The sequence below is a fragment of the Bos grunniens genome, chromosome 26 (assembly GCF_055505025.1).
Source record: "Bos grunniens cultivar Pamir isolate PY7600 chromosome 26, Bosgru_T2T1.0, whole genome shotgun sequence".
In the NCBI taxonomy this organism is placed as follows: domain Eukaryota; kingdom Metazoa; phylum Chordata; class Mammalia; order Artiodactyla; family Bovidae; genus Bos; species Bos grunniens.
The window spans coordinates 12,247,841-12,266,471 of NC_141190.1; the positions used below are offsets into that span (position 1 = coordinate 12,247,841).

An 18,631-nucleotide genomic window follows, 5' to 3' on the forward strand; every position below is an offset into this window, starting at 1 on the left:
GCAGAAGCAAGAGGAAAGGTCGGAAAGGACTGCGTACAGCCTGGAGCCCTACTTTCACAGAAAAGCAGATGCTGCTTGTCCGTGGTCACAGTAAAGTGATAAGCACAAGCTTTTGAGATGAGCAGCCATCACTCTCAACCTGAGGAGCAGGTGGCTAGCCATCCAGGACTTGGTCCTTTCACACATGTCCTCTGTCACTCAGGGCAGCCCTGGTTAGAGAGGGCTGATGAACTGACCGACCCTGGCCCTAGAATGCACTGTTTGCACTGAGTCATCTACTCTGCCTTTTTACCTTGATCAAAATCACTAAATATTGCCCCCACCCCTTCCTTTTGCACTAAATCCCCTTTGAGATAAATGTCAAAGCAAGGAAAAGGAACTCACAACACTAGAGTGGGATCAGAGACCAGAAGGAAGGGCACCTTCCTTAGTGGGGGCTGTGTACCCCATTTAACCTTAAATAAAATGTCCTCATTGAGGCCAAATGAAAAATACTATGTCAGCAGGGTCATACTACAAAGGCAACCACCACTCACATTTTAAAAGAGAAATTTACAAAAAAAATCTAAACTTCAGATCTGATTTCATAGTTTCAGTATCCATAACCTGCATACTTTAGAGCAGTTCCCGTACCTTTAAACATCTATAAAATTAGATTCTTTTTACATATATTTTACAACATTCATACATATACTTTTTTCTGGTTAAAATAGTAGTAAATATTCATTGTTCAAAAATTGAAAAATAGAGAAAATGTATAAAGAAGAAAAAGTCATCCACAATTCCACTCCCCAGAGAGAATCATACTTAAGAGTTGTGGCCTTAGAAATTTTGAAAAATGATTTCAAATAGTCAATTTATTTAAAGAAATAATAGTATGGTTTGATTTTCTGCTTCACTTCCACTGGAATAAAAATCAAATAAGAACTTCCCAAAATCCATAACACTTAGGGGAAGAAAGGAATGAAAATCAACAAATATCAAACTTCAGTGAATATATGAAAAATCCCTATTTATGTTTTACTTCAATTTTTCCACCACTTGAAGGCCCAAATGCTTTCTGGCTGATTGTTCAAATTAACTAGCCAAAGAACAGGTGGGAGCTGAGTGGCAGATACATTTCTTTCCTGTGTCCAAAATGGGCTTTTTTTTTTTTTTTAAGTTTTTGCACCAGCTTACTTTATTTATTTTTTTAATATAAATTTATTTATTGTAATTGAAGGCTAATTACTTTTTTTAAAAGGCCATCTTTTAGTATCTAGTAACTGTAGGAACTATACAAACTGGAATAAAGAAATCAGATCAGTTTCCCCTCAAAAAAAAAAAAAAAAAAGGACAAGATGTGAATAGATTTTTCATTATCTTTGAGAAACAACTGTGAGAAAAGGCTGCAAGGAAATATCATGGAAAATATTCTTTTCCTTGCTTTAGGAATAGGCTATGATTGTACATCGTCACATGGACTTAGTTCTTTGCCTGTCTTGTTCTAAGGTATGTTTATAGGTAGTCTCTTAGGTTATAGTTCACCAAGTATCTAAAGTTAAAACCCCAAATTCTGGGCCGTGTGCTTTTTGAGGTAGGAGTGTTTTAGTGTGTATCTGAAAAGTTCTATTCGATTCTGAAAGAGCTTCCTGACCAGGAAACCACAACAACTCAGATGTTAGACGGTTTGAGGTATAGAGATGGCGTGGGATGCAGGGCAAAAAGAGCCTGGCAGACTTGGATTCAAATTCTGTACTTCTATTTGTTGACTTTTAGAAAATTATTATTTTATTATTATTTTTGTTTTTACTTTATAATATTGTATTGGTTTTGCCATACATCAACTAAACTCTGAGTGTTTTTCCTTACATATATAACAAGTATAATACTACTACTTTCACAGAATGTGGTGAGAATTAGAAATAACACACAGTGGTTAATGAAGCAGATATTCAACAAGGAAAAGTATATTAGCATCCCTTATGTAGACATTTACAGTCAGAGAAAACACTGATCATTGTCTGTGGAAGAAAGCAAGTTACTATAATAGAAAATCTCTAACAACAAAATATCTTTTCCTGTGAATCCTCCCTTACCTCTCATCTCTTCCTGAAACCATTAATGAGGCTTCTGCTGGTCTATTGGGGGTTCTCAGTGACCCATAGAAGGATGCCAGTGATGAAGAGGGTAACCCTGTGAGCAGAATCAGAGCCTGAGAAGAATGAAGGGGTCATGCATGGGGGGTCAGTGCTGATAAGTGTCTTTGGGGAAAGAAAAAGTTCCTTGACACAGTATGTCCAGGAAATGCTAAGGTCTACAGGTTTGTCTTCTGTTCATCTATTCAGAGCCTTTAGTACACTAAATAAATCTAAACTCTCTAGTAGTCTTGGCCATGGAACTCTTTTAATAAAAAATATTCTCTTATAACCACTTATCTATGATGATGGAACCAGTTTTTATTTATAGATTTATTTACAAATCTATCATGAACTGAGACTTTTGCAAAAGTGAATTAGTAAAAAACTGAAATAATAAAACAAAGACTTCAGTTCACACCTCCAGTACTTATGAGAGTCTAGATACATAGAATTATTCTGTCAAATTGTACTGAATGTTTTTAAATGCCCATTCTTTGGGCATTTGAACTTGTCAGGACCAAAATTGGACCGTCTGCACTTGGGCACTGAACCATACTTTGAGAAAGCCTGTTACAGGTCACACCCAGTCCCCATGGTTTACAAGTGTGGAAACTGGGGCACAGAGAGACAAAATGACCAATCTGAGGACAAACAACTACGGAGAGAATAGCCAATACTACCCCGGGACTCCGGGCTAAAATAAGAATGCGCTCTAATATTCTTTGTGTTTTGATAATAATCTCCAGAAGACAGGGACCAAATGTGTCTTGACATCTTATCAATACTTATTAGTATAATGCTTGACTGTGGTAGATTCTTAAATATTAAATGAAAGCATAAGTAAGTGTCCAAATGAATGTTCAAACCACTAACTTTATTAACTGCTTGACTTTAAATTCACTAACTAATGTTACTATTTCTCTACACAGGTTTATCAGTGCACAGGGAGCCTCATGTGTCAAGGCATGTGGAATGGTACCTTCATTCATAGCTTCTATATACCTGTTATAAGACAGGTTTAGGTGGATAACAATGTTCAGCTGAAATCCAAACATGTAAAGTTAGCAAAAGGGAAGGGAGGGTGATCTGGGAGATAGATCATAGGCACAACTACTGTGTTTGTACTTTTTGAGGCTTTTGAAATCAAATCAGTATTAGGGAAACTTAATTAAACTCTTTCCCCTCCTCTGACCTGAAACCAGGTGGCTGCTTTCAGATAAGAGCAACAGACAGAAACAGTTCCGTCAAAGGGAGAGCTGCTTTCCAAGAGTTCAAAGCCTTGTCCAAGGAATAATTAACACTTTTTTCATAAGCTGAAAAGGAACTCACTCATTGCCCCTCCCCCAAATTAGCCTATTTATGAGACTAGCTAGCCAAGGGGGGAAAAGTTAGATATTAGTCTAACAAATACAAATATTTCTATGAGTTTTATTACTCAATACAAACATGAGGGATTTTTGAGTTAAAGAACAGAAGATCACATAGAAATTCTTCTAAACACCACACTTTTTTCTGCTTTTAGCATCAGCAAACTGTTCAGTCACTAAGTCGTCTCTGACTCCTTATGACCCCATGAACTGCAGCACACCAAGATCTCCTGTCCTTCACCATCTCCCAGAGTTTGTGCAAATTCATGTCCATTGAGTTGGTGATGCTATCCAGCCATCTCATCCTCTGCCACCCTCTTCTCCTTTGCCTTCAATCTTTCCTAGCATCAGGGTGTTTTCCAATGAGTCAGCTCTTTGCATCATGTGGCCAAAGTATTGAGCTTCAGCATCAGTCCTTCCAATGAATATTCAGGGTTGATTTCCTTTAGGGTTGACTGGTTTGATCTCCTTGCAGTCCAAGGGACTCTCCTGCTAAACACTGACTTCCCTTATAGCCTCACTCCTTTTCCAAATGAGAAACAGACAATTCTCCTGAGTTCATTCATCTCTGACACGATAGATGGCACACAAATTCTTCTGAAATATGGAAACCCCAGCATGTCAGTGAGGAAATATCTGTTTTGCTTAGTTACGCGGTTTATAAAATTGCAGGGAACAGTTTTTCCTTTTCCAAGTATATTTTTAGCTAAAGATAAATGTTATCACTCTGGACTCGCTGTTAAGGGTTGATGCCTTTGCATATCCTTTCTCAAGCACTTTTTTCCTCTCTTCTGGTTTTTCTCTCCCTGTCTCTTCTCCATTCCAGTCACTACTCTGAGGCCCAGGGACTCAAAAAATACTGTTAGGATGATAACAACTAATTCCAAGTAGATTGCCAAAAACTATATGAATATCCACTCTTGGAGGGTGTTTTGTAGATGAAGCTATTAATATTATATTATAAGACTTAGATAAAACTTCCTCTTAATATTTTCTACTGTTAAAGTTTTAGGCTCAGTGGTTTCTGAAGTGCCCCCCCAACTCTAAAATATGACAACTCAGTGGGGTATGTTACACCCACTTATTCATAAGTCAAGTTTTTTGGAAACAGTATGATATGCAAACTTTGGCAGAAATAGACTCTGAGTGCTAAAATAATTGTCATTTTCACCAAGTCTCTAGTTTCCATCTAGGTAATTTGGTTCCTTAAGTCTTTTTCCCTCAATTACCACAAAATTCTTTAAAATGTACTTATATTTTTTTAATCATTCTGTGTGCTAGGCACTCGGTGTAGTTTATTTAATTCTCCTAGTTCTATGGGAGAGGTATTCTACAATAAATAAAATGATGCTCAGAGAGGTGTTCTAATTTTACAAGGTCATTTAGTGGTAATTTAACCAAGATGACATCTACCTTGTACTGACAGAACTTAGATTCAAAATCAATAAAGCATACTGAAATATGACATCAATTATTTTTTAAATTATAAAGTAAGTACATGGTCATTGCAGAAATTTGGGAAAATTACTTAAAAGAAGAAAATAAAATTTAAAACACTCTAGCAATCCAGAGAAAACTCCTACTACATTAAGATGTATTTCCTTCCAGATATAAACATACAAATAGGCTTTTTTTGTGGAGAAGGAAATGGCAACCCACTCCAGTGTTCTTGCCTGGAGAATCCCAGGGACGGTTGAGCCTGGTGGGCTGCCGTCTATGGGGTCGCACAGAGTCAGACACGACTGAAGTGACTTAGCAGGCTTTTTTTGTTGTTGTTTAAGTTCAATCAATAATCTTTCCCCTACAAACTATGCTTCCTGAGTTGGCTTGTTTTTCACTATCATATTAGAAAGAGAAAACTGCAAAAAAAAAATGGAGGAAACAATTAAAGGTGGACAAATTGAAAGAAGAATAAATATCAGCATGATATTAAAGGATTAAAAGAAAGAGAAAGTGGGAGAAAGAAGCTAATCTCTGCACAGAAAAGTCACCTTCATGCGTATTGATGTCTTGGAGGTATCAAGAAAAGATTAAATTGTGTTTTTTGTAAAAGGAGAGAAATGTGTATAATTTTTTTAAAGAAACATCACGGAGTGGAGGGGAAGGGGGAGAATGAGATGAATTGTGAGATTAGGATTGGCATATATACACTACCACGTATAAAATAGGCAGCTAGTGGAAAGCTACTGTATAGCACAGGGAGCTCAGCTCAGTGCTCTGTGATGACCTGGGGTGAGATAAAGGGGTGTGGGAGGAGGTTCTAGAGGGAAGGGATATTTGTATACATATAGCTGATTTGCTTTGCTGTACTGTAGAAACTAATGTGTGCTTAGTCACTCAGTTGTGTCCAACTCTTGCAGCCCCATAGACTGTAGCCTGCCAGGTTCCTCTGTCCATGGGATTCTCCAGGCAAGAATAGTGGAGTGGATTACTGTTTCCTTCTCCAGGGGATCTTCCCAACCCAGGAATTGAACCTATGTCTCTTGCATTGCAGGCAGATTCTTTACTGACTGAGCTATGAGGGAAGCCTAATTCAACATTGTAAAGCAATTATACTTCAATTTAAAAAAGTAAAAAAAAAAAAAGAAGAAGAAGAACATTTAGGGGAAACATCATCATTTTGAGGTTTAGCATAAGGAAATCGGAAACATTTTTTCTCCTGGTCCACCTCATCTTCTAAAAAGTGACGTTTTCCCCATAGCCTTGTACAGGGTCTTTATTTTAGAGAAGTGAAGGTCTATTATCTCTTGTCACCTTAAATCCCACATCACTCATCTATAGCCCACACTAAGTCAGGGCTTAGGGAGCAAATTACGAAATAGCAAAACAGCTTAGGAAAACAGCAACTTCCGTTGTTGAAGGCAGAAGTGAAGGTGGGGATGTATGCTGTAACATACAATCTCTGGACATATTGAATTGATTCAGGCATTCCACTAAACTATCTCTTTCTAATTCATGAGCCAGAAAAATAACACCTTTAACCATTGTAAGTCTACTCTAAAATGGTAGAAATCTACACCAAATAGCCTGGGACCCCCATTTCTTCATTTCAATAGCTGATCTCTAACATCTCAATTTGAAGAATCCAGATATTAGTCTTTGTGAATTCCAGCACATCAGAAGGTTACTGATGTATCTGAACTACAGCACTGGAATTGAAATTTTCTTTGGATAGTCAGCAAATCCTCTAGGACTGCTCAAGTCTTCTGACTTGGAAGACCCTTATATAGGTGTTATGTTTAGATTTCCTGAAACTCTATGCCAAAAGGAAAGCTATAAATCCACAGCTGGGTTCATAAATGCCTTAGAGATATAGGCATACCTCATTTCTCATTAGAGATATGCTTTTAAAATTTAATTATAATTTGGACACTATACAAAATCATATATGAGGCTTGTAAAAGGTAAATCACTTCTTAGTGTTATTAGCATTCCTAAAAATAATTATTTCACAATAACAACAAATGCTTTTGTAATGCAAATAATCACTCTTATTATTTTCATTTACCCTTCAAAAATAAATCCAAATGTTTATATTCAGGGTTTGTTTAGAGGACGCTTGACTTTCTTATCGGTCATATTTTAGCTAGCTCTTAGGAGCCAGTTGTATTCCAGTAAATGTTACTAAAAACATTTGCTTTTCAACACGCAGACTGTCGCCGTCACCATGTGTACTCCAGAAAGGCTAGTTGTAAGAACATGGTGTGTGTATGCTCATGTGCTTAGTCACTCAGTCGTGTCTGTCTCTTTGCGACCTCATGGACTGTAGGCCACCAGGCTGTCTGTCCATGGGGATTCTCCAGGCAAGAATACTGGAGTAAGTTGCCATGCCCTCCTCCAGGGATCTTCCCAACCCAGGGATCAAACCCAGATCTCCCGCATTGCAGGTGGATTCTTTGCCATCTGAGTCATCAGGGAAAAACATGGGGATCACAAGCTATATCCAGAAAAATGCTTCCTACTGCTCCAAGGTGTTTTTTTTTTTTTTTTTTTCATTTGTGAAGGTTTCTCTCTTTAAGCTGAATCTCACACCCTGTCAGGTTACCCAAAATCCTTTAAGAAACAGGAGATTCAAATCACAAACTTTAAATAACAGAGATGAAAGATAACTCTTAAAATGTGGAAGTTTAAATTCTGGCTGTTTAAAATTAGAAACTGAGGTCCAGGGAGATGAAGATAGTGTCCATTTTTATACTGGGAGTTATCAAAAGAGCCATGACAAAATCTAGGACTTCTGATACTAAAATACATGCTCTTCCTAATATAAAATGCTGCCACATCTGCAGTACTTGAATCCCTGTAAATGATATCCATTTCTAAGCCTAATTTGTAAGTAACAAATATGATTAGAAAAAGATGACAGAGTCAAATACTAGCTCATATTTTTTCCTTTGAGTGTGTTTTCTAGGTTCTGAAATAAAACAGAAGGATATTTTTAAAAGCTTTTTCCTATTCATAAAACTGTGAATTCATTCTTAAAAATGATGTTCACATTCTAAGTAGATTCCAAATACAGAGATAACTAAGATGGAGAAATTTCAAACATAAAGATCTTGTAATTGAGAATACTTTTCAACCAAATGACTTCCATCAGACTAGTGCTTCTGAGGTCTGGATCTAAGGGAATATTTTCAAAGATGAACATGAAACTGAAAGGCATTACAGACCTCCTCTTATCTACCTGGAGCTTTAAAGTCATGAAAACCTTGTGTGCAGCTTTGAAAAACTGCACTGGAACATGGAATACTGTCTCTTCTTCCCAGAGCTGAAGCTGGCTTCTTCCAACCTCAGCTTTAGTATTTCTCCGGATGGCCAGTTAAATGAAACCATCCTTTCAGAAAGTCTGAATGAGCCCAAGAGCCTCCCCAGCCACAAACTGCATGCATGCTAAGTCACTTCAGTCATGTCAGACTCTTTGCAACCCCATGGACTGTAGTCCATCAGGTTCCTCTGTCCATGGGATTGTTCAGCCAAGAATACTGGAGTGGGTTACCATTCCCTCCTCCAGGAGCTCTTTCTGACCTAGGGATTCAACCCATGTCTATTATGTCTCCTGCATTGGCAGGTAGGTTCTTTACCACTGGCACCACTTGCAAAGCCTAACAACAAACTAGGTAGAAAGAACGTAACCTCCAGTGGTGAGTATCATGTAAAGATTTGGTTCCCAAACTTGGCTGCTAGTCGAAATAATCCACAGAAATTTAAAGGTATGAGCTGCTTGCAAAGGTTGCAAATATTCAGTGGTGTAATGGAAATTTACATTAATATGTTTCAAAAATTTTGATCTATAGATTGAGTTTCTGTTTGATTAATTGATTTGTAAAAACCTATGTCCCTTTTATGACTCCTTTTCTGCCTTTTAGGGTTGGAGTTCCATTAAGTTTAACCAGATCTTGATGCACAGATACTACTTGATGATATTGAATGGATTTCCTCTACTATGTAATATTCCTCAACACTGTACATTGAGAAGCATTTGGGAGCTTAAGAGGAAAAATAAAGCAAGTGCCCAATCCTCAAAGACTCTGAGTTAATAGATCTGAGGTTGAACCAGGGCTTAAATACTTTTTAAAAGCTTCCTGTAGTAGCCAGCCTTCTGGGTGGTCCCCAATGAATGTCACCTACCAGTACTTGTATCTTTATAAAGCATTCCTACATTGTGCCAAGGGCTGTTCTACATGACCAATAAAATAGTGCATAACTGATGATATAATTAGGTTATAAAAGATGCTGCAGTTTCCATCTTAGTTGTTTTATCTCTCTCGCAGATTTTTGCTCTGGGGAAGCCAATCACCATGCCATAAGCAGCCCTATGGAGAAGTCTATGTGGCAAGGAACTGAGGCCTCTTGCCACTAACCACATGAGTGAGTTTGCAAACTGATTCTCCAGCCCTGTCATGCCTTTCCCTGGTGGCTCAGATAGTAAAGAACCCACCTGCAATGTAGGAGATCTGGGTTCGATGCCTGAGTTAGGAAGATCCCCTGGAGGAGGGCATGGCAACCTATTCCAGTATTCTTGCCTGGAGAATTTCCCATGTACAGAGCAACCTAGTGGGCTACAGTCCATGGGGTTGCAAAGAGTCGGACACGACTGAGAGATTAAGCACAATACAGCCAAGACTATCAATGACTGTAATGGTCCACATCTTGACTGCAGCCTCATGAGAGACCCTGAGCCAGACTCACCCCGTTCAATGGCTCCCAGCCCCTCAAAAATTGTAAGAAAACAATTTCTTTTTCTTTTAAGGTGCTGAATTTGAGTAATTTGTCATACAGCAATAAATAGCTAATATACTCCTCACATGCTTTAATTAGCAGAAAAGAAAAAGTCAGGAAAAAGACTGAAGTTTCTGGATAACTATTATTACTGGCATCTAATTTAGTTCTATTATGATAAGAAGATATATGTGAAAAATTTCATTAAAAACTTTATTGAGTTCTTTTATGGCCCCCAAATGATACATCTTGTTGAAATTCCATGTGCACTTTAAAAGAATGTGTCTATTTTGCATTTGCTGTGTGTATTGTACTGTAAATATCAGTTAGATGATGCTAATTGACAGTATTTTCCAGATATGTGTTTTTACTCTCTTTCTGCCTAGTCTGTCAATTTCTGAGAGGACTATTAAATCCTCCAACTATGATAATGGGTTTATCTATTATTTTTTTAATTCTGTCAATTTTTGCTTCCTATATTTTGATACTCTATTATTAGGTACAAGAATATTTGTGATTGCTATATCCTATGAATTCACTATTTTTTCTTATTAGATATCCAAATATCCTTCCTTGTCTCTGGTATTTTGACTTAAACCATCAGGCAGAATGGTAAGTATAGTAGTAGGAATCCTGGCTCGAGTCTTGATATCTCTCCAACTGCCTTGTATTGTCCATATAGTGCTTATGATTTTCCTCCCTCTGATCATAGAGTAAGATTGTATTTCCAAATTGCACAAGACCTATGATTTCCTTTGACTGATAAAATGTTGGCATTTGACTTCAAATTATGTGAATGGTCCTTCCCTGAACCCTGCTATACTCCAGAGAGTGAAGCCTCCATCAACCTGAGATACCCTACATCCAAAGACAAAAAGAAGCCACAGTGAGATGCTAGGAGGCAGCACAACCACGATCAAATCAAATCTCCTACATGCCAGGTGGGTGACCTACAAACTGGAAAATAATTATGCCACAGAGGATCTCCCACAGGAGGGAAAGTTCTGAGCCCCATATCAGGCTCCCCAACCTGGAGGTCTGGTGACTGAAGGAGCCCTCAGAGAATATGACTTTAAAGACAAGTGGGGTTTGAGAACAGTAAATCTGCAGGGCTGGGGGAAACAAACTCCACTCTTGGATGGCACACACAAGGTTTCACACATAAAGACTCAGGGAAAAAAGCAGTGACTTCAAAGAGACTGGGCCAGATGGCCTGAAAATAATGGAGGGTCTCTTACAGATGCGGGGGATGGCTGTGGCTCACTGCAGAGGCAAAGACACTGGTGGAAACAGTTCTGGGAGGTCCTCATTGGCCTCTTGAAGGTTACCACTTTCTTACCAACACTTGGCACCACTCAACAGCCTGTAGTTTCCAGTGCTGGGATGCCTCAGGCCGATCAACAGGGCTGAAACACAGCCCAATCATAAGCAGACAGGCTGCTTAAAGTCTTACTGAGCCCACGGCCCTCTAGACATGCCCTTTGATATGGCCCTGCCTCCTGGAAGGACAAAACCCAGCTCCACCCACCAGTGGGCAGGAACCAGTCCCTCCAACCAAGAAGCCTGCACAAACTTCTTAGCCTCATCCACCAGGTAGCAGACAGCAGAAGCAAGAACTACAACCTTGCAGCCTGCAGAACGGAAATCACAATCACAGAAAGTTAGACAAAATGAGATGCAGGAGGAATATGTCCCAAATAAAGGAACAACATAAAATTCCAGAACAACTAAGTGAAGTGAAGATATGCAATCCACTCCCCAACAAAGACCATATATAACAATAGTGAAAGTCACTCAGTTGAGTCCAATTGTTTGTGACCCCATGGACTCTACAGTCCATGGAATTCTCCAGACCAGAATACTGAGGTGGGTAGCCTTTCCCTTCTCCAGGGGATCTTCCCAATCCAGGCATTGAACCCAGGTCTCCCACATTGCAAGTGGATTGTTTACTGGCTGAGCCACCAGGGAAGCCCAAGAACACTAAGTGGCTAAGCTATCTTTTCTCTAGTGAATCTTCCCAACCCAGGAAAATCAAACCAGGTTCTCCTGCACTGCAGCTGGATTCTTTACCAACTGAGCTATCAGGGAAGCCCATATATAACAAAGGCCACAGCTAACATCATACTGAGCTGTGAAAGGCTGAAATTTTTACTCTAAATTGGGAATAAGACAAAGATGCCCACTCTCAGCACTCTTACTCAACATAGTTCAGGAAGTTCCTGTCAGAGCAATCAAAGAAAGATAAATAAATAAAAGGCATCCAAATTGTCAAGGAAAAAGTAAAATTATGATTTTTTACAGATAATACGATCTTACATATACAAAATACTAAAGACTCAAATAAAAAAGTGTTGAAACTAATTAACAAGTTCAGTAAAGCTGCAGAATATAAATTAATATAGAGAAATCAGTTGCATTTCTATATGCTAATAATCAAATATCTTAAAAAGAAGTGAAAAACAATGCCATTCATAGTAGCATCAAAACCAATAAAAAACTCATAAATAAATTTAACCAAAGTAGTAAAAGACCTGTATAATGAAAACTATAAGACTTTGATGAAAGAAATTAAAGAAGATAGAAACAAATTGAAAAATAGCTATTGTTTATGTATAGAAGAATTAGTGTTACTAAAGAGTACATTTTACTCAAAGCCATCTACAGTTTCAATGCAATCTCTATCAGAATTCCAGTGACATTTTTACAGAAACAGAAAAAAACAATTTTAAAATTTGTATAGAATCACAAAAGATCCCTTTGTATATTGTCATCCTGCTTATTTAACTTATATGCAGAGTACATCATGAGAAATGCTAGGCTGGATGAAGCACAAGCTGGAATCAAGATTGCCAGGAAAAATATCAATAACCTCAGATATGAAGATGACACAACCCTTATGGCAGACAGTGAAGAAGAACTAAAGAGCCTCTTGATGAAAGTGAAAGACGAGGGTAAAAAACTTGGCTTAAAGCTCAACATTCAGAAAGCTAAGATCATGGCATCCGGTCCCATCACTTCATGGCAAACAGATAGGGAAACGGTGAGAACAGTGGCTGACTTTATTTTTCTGGGCTCCAAAATCACTGCAGATGATGACTGCAGCCATGAAACTAAAAGATGTTTGCTCCTTGGAAGAAAAGCTATGACCAACCTAGACAGCATATTCAAAAGCAGAGACATTACTTTGCCAACAAAGGTCCATCTAGTCAAGGCTATGGTTTTTCCGGTGGTCATGTACGGATGTGAGAGTTGGACTATAAAGAAGGCTGAGTGCTGAAGAATTGATGCTTTTAAACTATGGCGTTGGAGAAGACTCTTGAGAGTCCCTTGGACTGCAAGGAGATTCAACCAGTCCATCCTAAAGGAGATCAGTCCTGAGCATTGAAGGGTTCACTGGAAGGACTGATGTTGAAGCTGAAACTCTAATGAAAGGTTGTTGCTGAATGAAAAGACGCTGGGATTCTTGGCCTCTGGAGAAGAAGAATTCAATCCGGGGCCAGAGACGAGGTTTGATCGCTCAGAGCTTTTGTGTAATACAGTTTTATTGAAGTATAAAGGAGATATAGAAAGATTCTGACATAGGCATCAGAAGGAGGCAGAAAGAGTACCCCCCTGCTAGTCTTCAGCTGGATGTTATATAGTCACTGCTGCTGCTGCTGCTAAGTCACTTCAGTGGTGTCCGACTCTGTGCAACCCCACAGACAGCAGCCCACCAGGCTCCCCCGTCCCTGGGATTCTCCAGGAAAGAACACTGGAGTGGGTTGCCATTTCCTTCTCCAATGCATGAAAGTGAAAAGTGAAAGTGAAATCGCTCAGTCGTGTCTGACTCCTAGCGATCCCATGGACTGCAGCCTACCAGCCTCCTCCATCCATGGGATTTTCCAGGCAAGAGTACTGGAGTGGGGTGCCATTGCCTTTTCCTATGTAGTCACTAGCAGTCTGTTAATGAAAGAAAGGAATGTCTTAAAACTCAGAATGGCACCAGGACCCTCACCCATAAGATTTATTTTGGGATAATCTTGATACCAGACGATTCATCCCGGGCCATAAAATGATTAACTTGAATCTTGTAGAAAGGCAGATTACCATATACATAGTTTTGTTTACATAGATTATGGGAACAATATCTGAGTATAACATATTGGTTTGTCAAGTAGGTTCTGAGCCCTTAGGTGGAACCGACTTGAAGACAGAGTTTGGGGTAAATGCACAGTACATTAATGTAGCTTAAGACAAACATCTCCATAAGAAAAATGTATTGGTTAACTCAAGGTTTGAGAATAGTTAACTTCAGGTGGAACCATTGCCACTTAAGAGAGACAAAAATGTCTGACACTTGCAGGCTATTTCCTCCGTTTGGAGACCCCTGGCCTTCCTGCCTGTTACCCTCTCACTAATACTTTGACCACCTAATGCAAAGAGCTGACTCATTTGAAGACACTGATGCTGGGAAATATTGAAGTCAGGAGAAGAAGGGGACGACAGAGGATGAGATGTTTGTGTGGCATCACCAACTCAATGGACATGAGTTTGGGTAAACTCTGGGAGTTGGTGATGGACACGGAGGCCTGGCATGCTGCAGTCCATGGGGTCTTGAAGAGTCGGACATGACTGAGTGACTGGACTGAACTGAGCTGAACAGAAGATCCCAAATAGCCAAATTAATCTTGAGACAGAAGAACAAAGCTGGAAGCATTAAACTTTCTGATTTCAAACTATAGTAAAAGGCTATAGCAATAAAAATAGTATACTAACTTGGCATAAAAATAGAACTGTACAAACATGGAACAAAATAGAGATAAAAAAATAAGCCTATGTATATGATCAACTAATAGTTAACAACAGAGCCAAGAATACTCAATGGGGAAAGATTAGTCTCTTCAATAAATGGTGTTAAAAAAACTGGATAGTCACATGAAGAAAAGTGAAATTGGACTCCAATATTACATTAGTCACAAAAATTAGTTCAAAATTGATTAGAGGCTTCAACAAAATATCTGAAATTGTAAAAACCCTAGAAGAAAGCATAGGGGAAAATCTTCATGTTGCTGTTGGCACTGATTTTTTTTGGATATGATGCCAAAAGCACAGTAACAAAATAAAAAATAAACAAATGGGAGATTTATTTGTTAATAAACAAAAAATAAACAAATAAACAAACCATCAAACTATAAATCTTCGGCACAGCAAAGAAACAACCAACCAATGAAAAGGTGACCTGCCTCTTGAGAAATCTGTATGCAGGTCAGGAAGCAATAGGTACAACTGGACATGGAACAACAGACTGGTTCCAAATAGGAAAAGGAGTACATCAAGGCTGTATATTGTCACCCTGTTTATTTAACTTATATACAGAGTACATCATGAGAAATGCTGGACTGGAAGAAACACAAGCTGGAATCAAGATTGCCGGGAGAAATATCAATAACCTCAGATATGCAGATGACACCACCCTTATGGCAGAAAGTGAAGAGGAACTCAAAAGCCTCTTGATGAAGTGGAGAGTGAAAAAGTTGGCTTAAAGCTCAACATTCAGAAAACGAAGATCATGGCATCTGGTCCCATTACTTCATGGGAAATAGATGGGGAAACAGTGGAAACAGTGTCAGACTTTATTTTTCTGGGCTCCAAAATCACTGCAGATGGTGACTTCAGCCATGAAATCAAAAGACGCTTACTCCTTGGAAGGAAAGTTATGTCCAACCTAGATAGCATATTCAAAAGCAGAGACATTACTTTGCCAACAAAGGTCCGTCTAGTCAAGGCTATGGTTTTTCCTGTGGTCATGTATGGATGTGAGAGTTGGACTGTGAAGAAGGCTGAGTGCCGAAGAATTGATGTTTTTGAACTGTGGTGTTGGAGAAGACTCTTGAGAGTCCCTTGGACTGCAAGGAGATCCAACCAGTCCATTCTGAAGGAGATCAGCCCTGGGATTTCTTTGGAAGGAATGATGCTGAAGCTGAAACTCCAGTACTTTGGCCACCTCATGCGAAGAGTTGACTCATTGGAAAAGACTCTGCTGCTGGGAGGGATTGGGGCCAGGAGGAGAAGGGGATGACAGAGGATGAGATGGCTGGATGGCAACACTGACTCGATGGATGTGAGTCTGAGTGAACTCCGGGAGTTGGTGATGGACAGGGAGGCCTGGCGTGCTGCGATTCATGGGGTCGCAAAGAGTCGGACATGACTGAGCTACTGAACTGAACTGAAATGAACCTTTGGATGGGAGAAAATATGTGTAAACCATATAGTGGATAAAGGATTCATATCCAAAGTGTAAAGAACTCATACAATTCAATAATAATAATCAATTAAAATGGACAGAAGAATGAATAGAAATTTTTCTAAAGAATACATACAAGTGGATAACAGGTACATAGATAAGATTCTCAGCATCACTCATCATCAGATAAATGCAAATCAAAACCACCATAAGATATCACCTAACACCCATTAGGCTGACTATCATTAAGAAGACAAGATTTAAGGAGTAAGGATGTGGAGAATTGTGCACTATTTATATATAAATATAAATTGGTTCAGCTACTATGGAGAAAAGAATGAAAGTTTTTTAAAATACTTAAAATGGAACTATTAATGCCATTTGACTGGCAATCCCACTTATGAGTATATATCCAAAGGAAATGAAATCAGGATATTGAAAAGATATATACAGTCTCACAGCAGCATTATTCACAATAACCAAGCTATAGAAACAACCTAAATCTCCATAAATCCATTGGATGTACAAAGAAGATCTATGTATACACCTATGTATAGCTTCTGTATTTATATCTATTTTCCCATAAAATGAAATATTATTCAGCCATGAGAAAGAAATTCTGTTTCTGATCACACAGATTTTGAAAGCATTATGCTAAGTGAGATAAATCAGAGAGAACAATAAATACTCTATGACAGCCTGTATACGTGTAACCTAAAAGCCAAACTTCTAGAAGCAGAGAGTAGAATAATGGTTATCAGGGGTTGTGGATTACTCAGTTTGGGGAGATGTTCATTAAAAGGTACAGACTTCCAGTTAGAAGATCAGTAAGTTCTGGAGATCTCTCTAATCTAGTGATTATAGTTAACAATATTGTATTATACACCTCAATGGTTTTAGATCTTAAATGGTCTCTCAACAAAAAAGAAATAACTATGCAACATGAGAAAGATATTAGTTAATGCTATGGTGGTATTCATATTGCAGTATATAAAGGTATAAAATCAACAGATCGTATATATTAAATTCACACAATTTTATATGTCAATTATGTCTCAATAAAAATAAAAGAAATGTTTTAAGATGATAGATTTTATATATGTAATCATTTTTCAAAGATTTGGTTGGTATGTTTCAGAGATTTTTTTTCCCCTCAACACAAAGTACATGAAACTAATTTAAAATACTCTGTGGAAGTGTTATAGCTCTTTTAGAATTTGTCTAGCAGGTTTTCTGGGCCTCGCCAGAAACCATTAGTTAGCATGCGTGCTCACTGGGTCTGACTCTTTGCACCCCCATGGACTGTAGCCCACCAGGCTCTTCTGTCCATGGAATATTTCAAGGGAAGAATACTGGAATGGGCTGCCATTTCCTCCTCTAGGGCATCTTCCTGACCTAGGGATCAAACCAGTGTCTTCTGGTCTCCTGGATTAGTAGGTGGATTCTTTACCACTGAGCCACCTGGGAAGACCCACCAGAGACCACTCCTGCTCAAAATAATCTGTGGAAACATATATGCTGATATTCATAAACAAGAATGCCTGTATAGCAAACTTTTTACTTTTTGAGAAGAGGAGACTGATACAAAACATCTGGCCACATATTAGGAACATAACTCAACCCCAGTGAGACCAAATCTATGATATAAACATGTTTTACTACTCACGCTTTTTAAACAACAATACAACCTTATGATGGGCATTTTCCAGGATTTCTATTTAGCAGAATTGGTCACCATGGTAACAATGTGAACACAATGATTGCTATGCTTTCTCATGAAGGTTGAATGACCCAAGTAAGCCACTTGGGAGCTGAGGTTTTCAGTTATAGCAACACATACTCCCCACAGAGTTCATAACATTGCTTCTCAGTCAATCTGAATCAATTGACATGGTAGTCAAAATGGCTGGCTGGTGTTGCTGAAAATCCTGATATTTCCGGCATCTAACCCACCAGAGTTGACCAATCTGACTTTATAGTTTTCAAAGTGGCAGAGCACTGGCTATGCCCACAAGTCTTACATGGTGATTGGTTGCGAGCTAGATAATGGATAAAGTCATGTAGTTTATTAAACAGGCATCTAGATAAAAACTAAAAATGATTAAAAACATGTGGATAATAAATTCAGTTCAGTTCAGTTCATTTCAGTTCATTTGCTCAGTTGTGTCCGACTCATCACGACCCAAAGGACCACAGCACTCCAGGCCTCCCTGTCCATCACCAACTCCCAGAGGCTACTCAACTCATCTCCATTGAGTCGGTGATGCCATCCAACCATCTCATCCTCTGTTGTCCCCTTATCCTCCTGCCCTCAATCTTTCCCAGCATCAAGGTCTTTTCAAATGAGTCAGCTCTTCGCATCAGGTGGCTAAAGTATTGGAGTTTCAGCTTCAATATCAGTCCTTCCAATGAACACTAGGACTGATCTCCTTTAGGATGGGCTGGTTTGATCTGCTTGCAGTCCAAAGGACTCTCAAGAATCTTCTCCAATACCACAGTTCAAAAGCATCGATTCTTCGGCACTCAGCCTTCTTTATAGTCCAACTCTCACATCCGTACACGACTACTGGAAAAACCATAGCCTTGACTAGATGGACCTTTGTTGGCAAAGTAATGTCTCTGCTTTTTAATACGCTGTCTAATTTGGTCATAGCTTTTCTTCCAAGGAGCAAACGTCTTTTAATTTCATGGCTGCAATCACCATC

The 18,631-nt window shown here is 38.8% G+C and overlaps 1 non-coding gene across 1 annotated transcript; it reads left to right on the forward strand.

Moving 5' to 3' along the window:
* Nucleotides 1-17,120: 17,120 nt before the first annotated feature.
* Nucleotides 17,121-17,181, forward strand: LOC147344025 (U7 small nuclear RNA). Its single transcript, XR_015155911.1, has one exon. It is a non-coding gene; the product is annotated as a U7 small nuclear RNA (small nuclear RNA).
* Nucleotides 17,182-18,631: the final 1,450 nt, after the last annotated feature.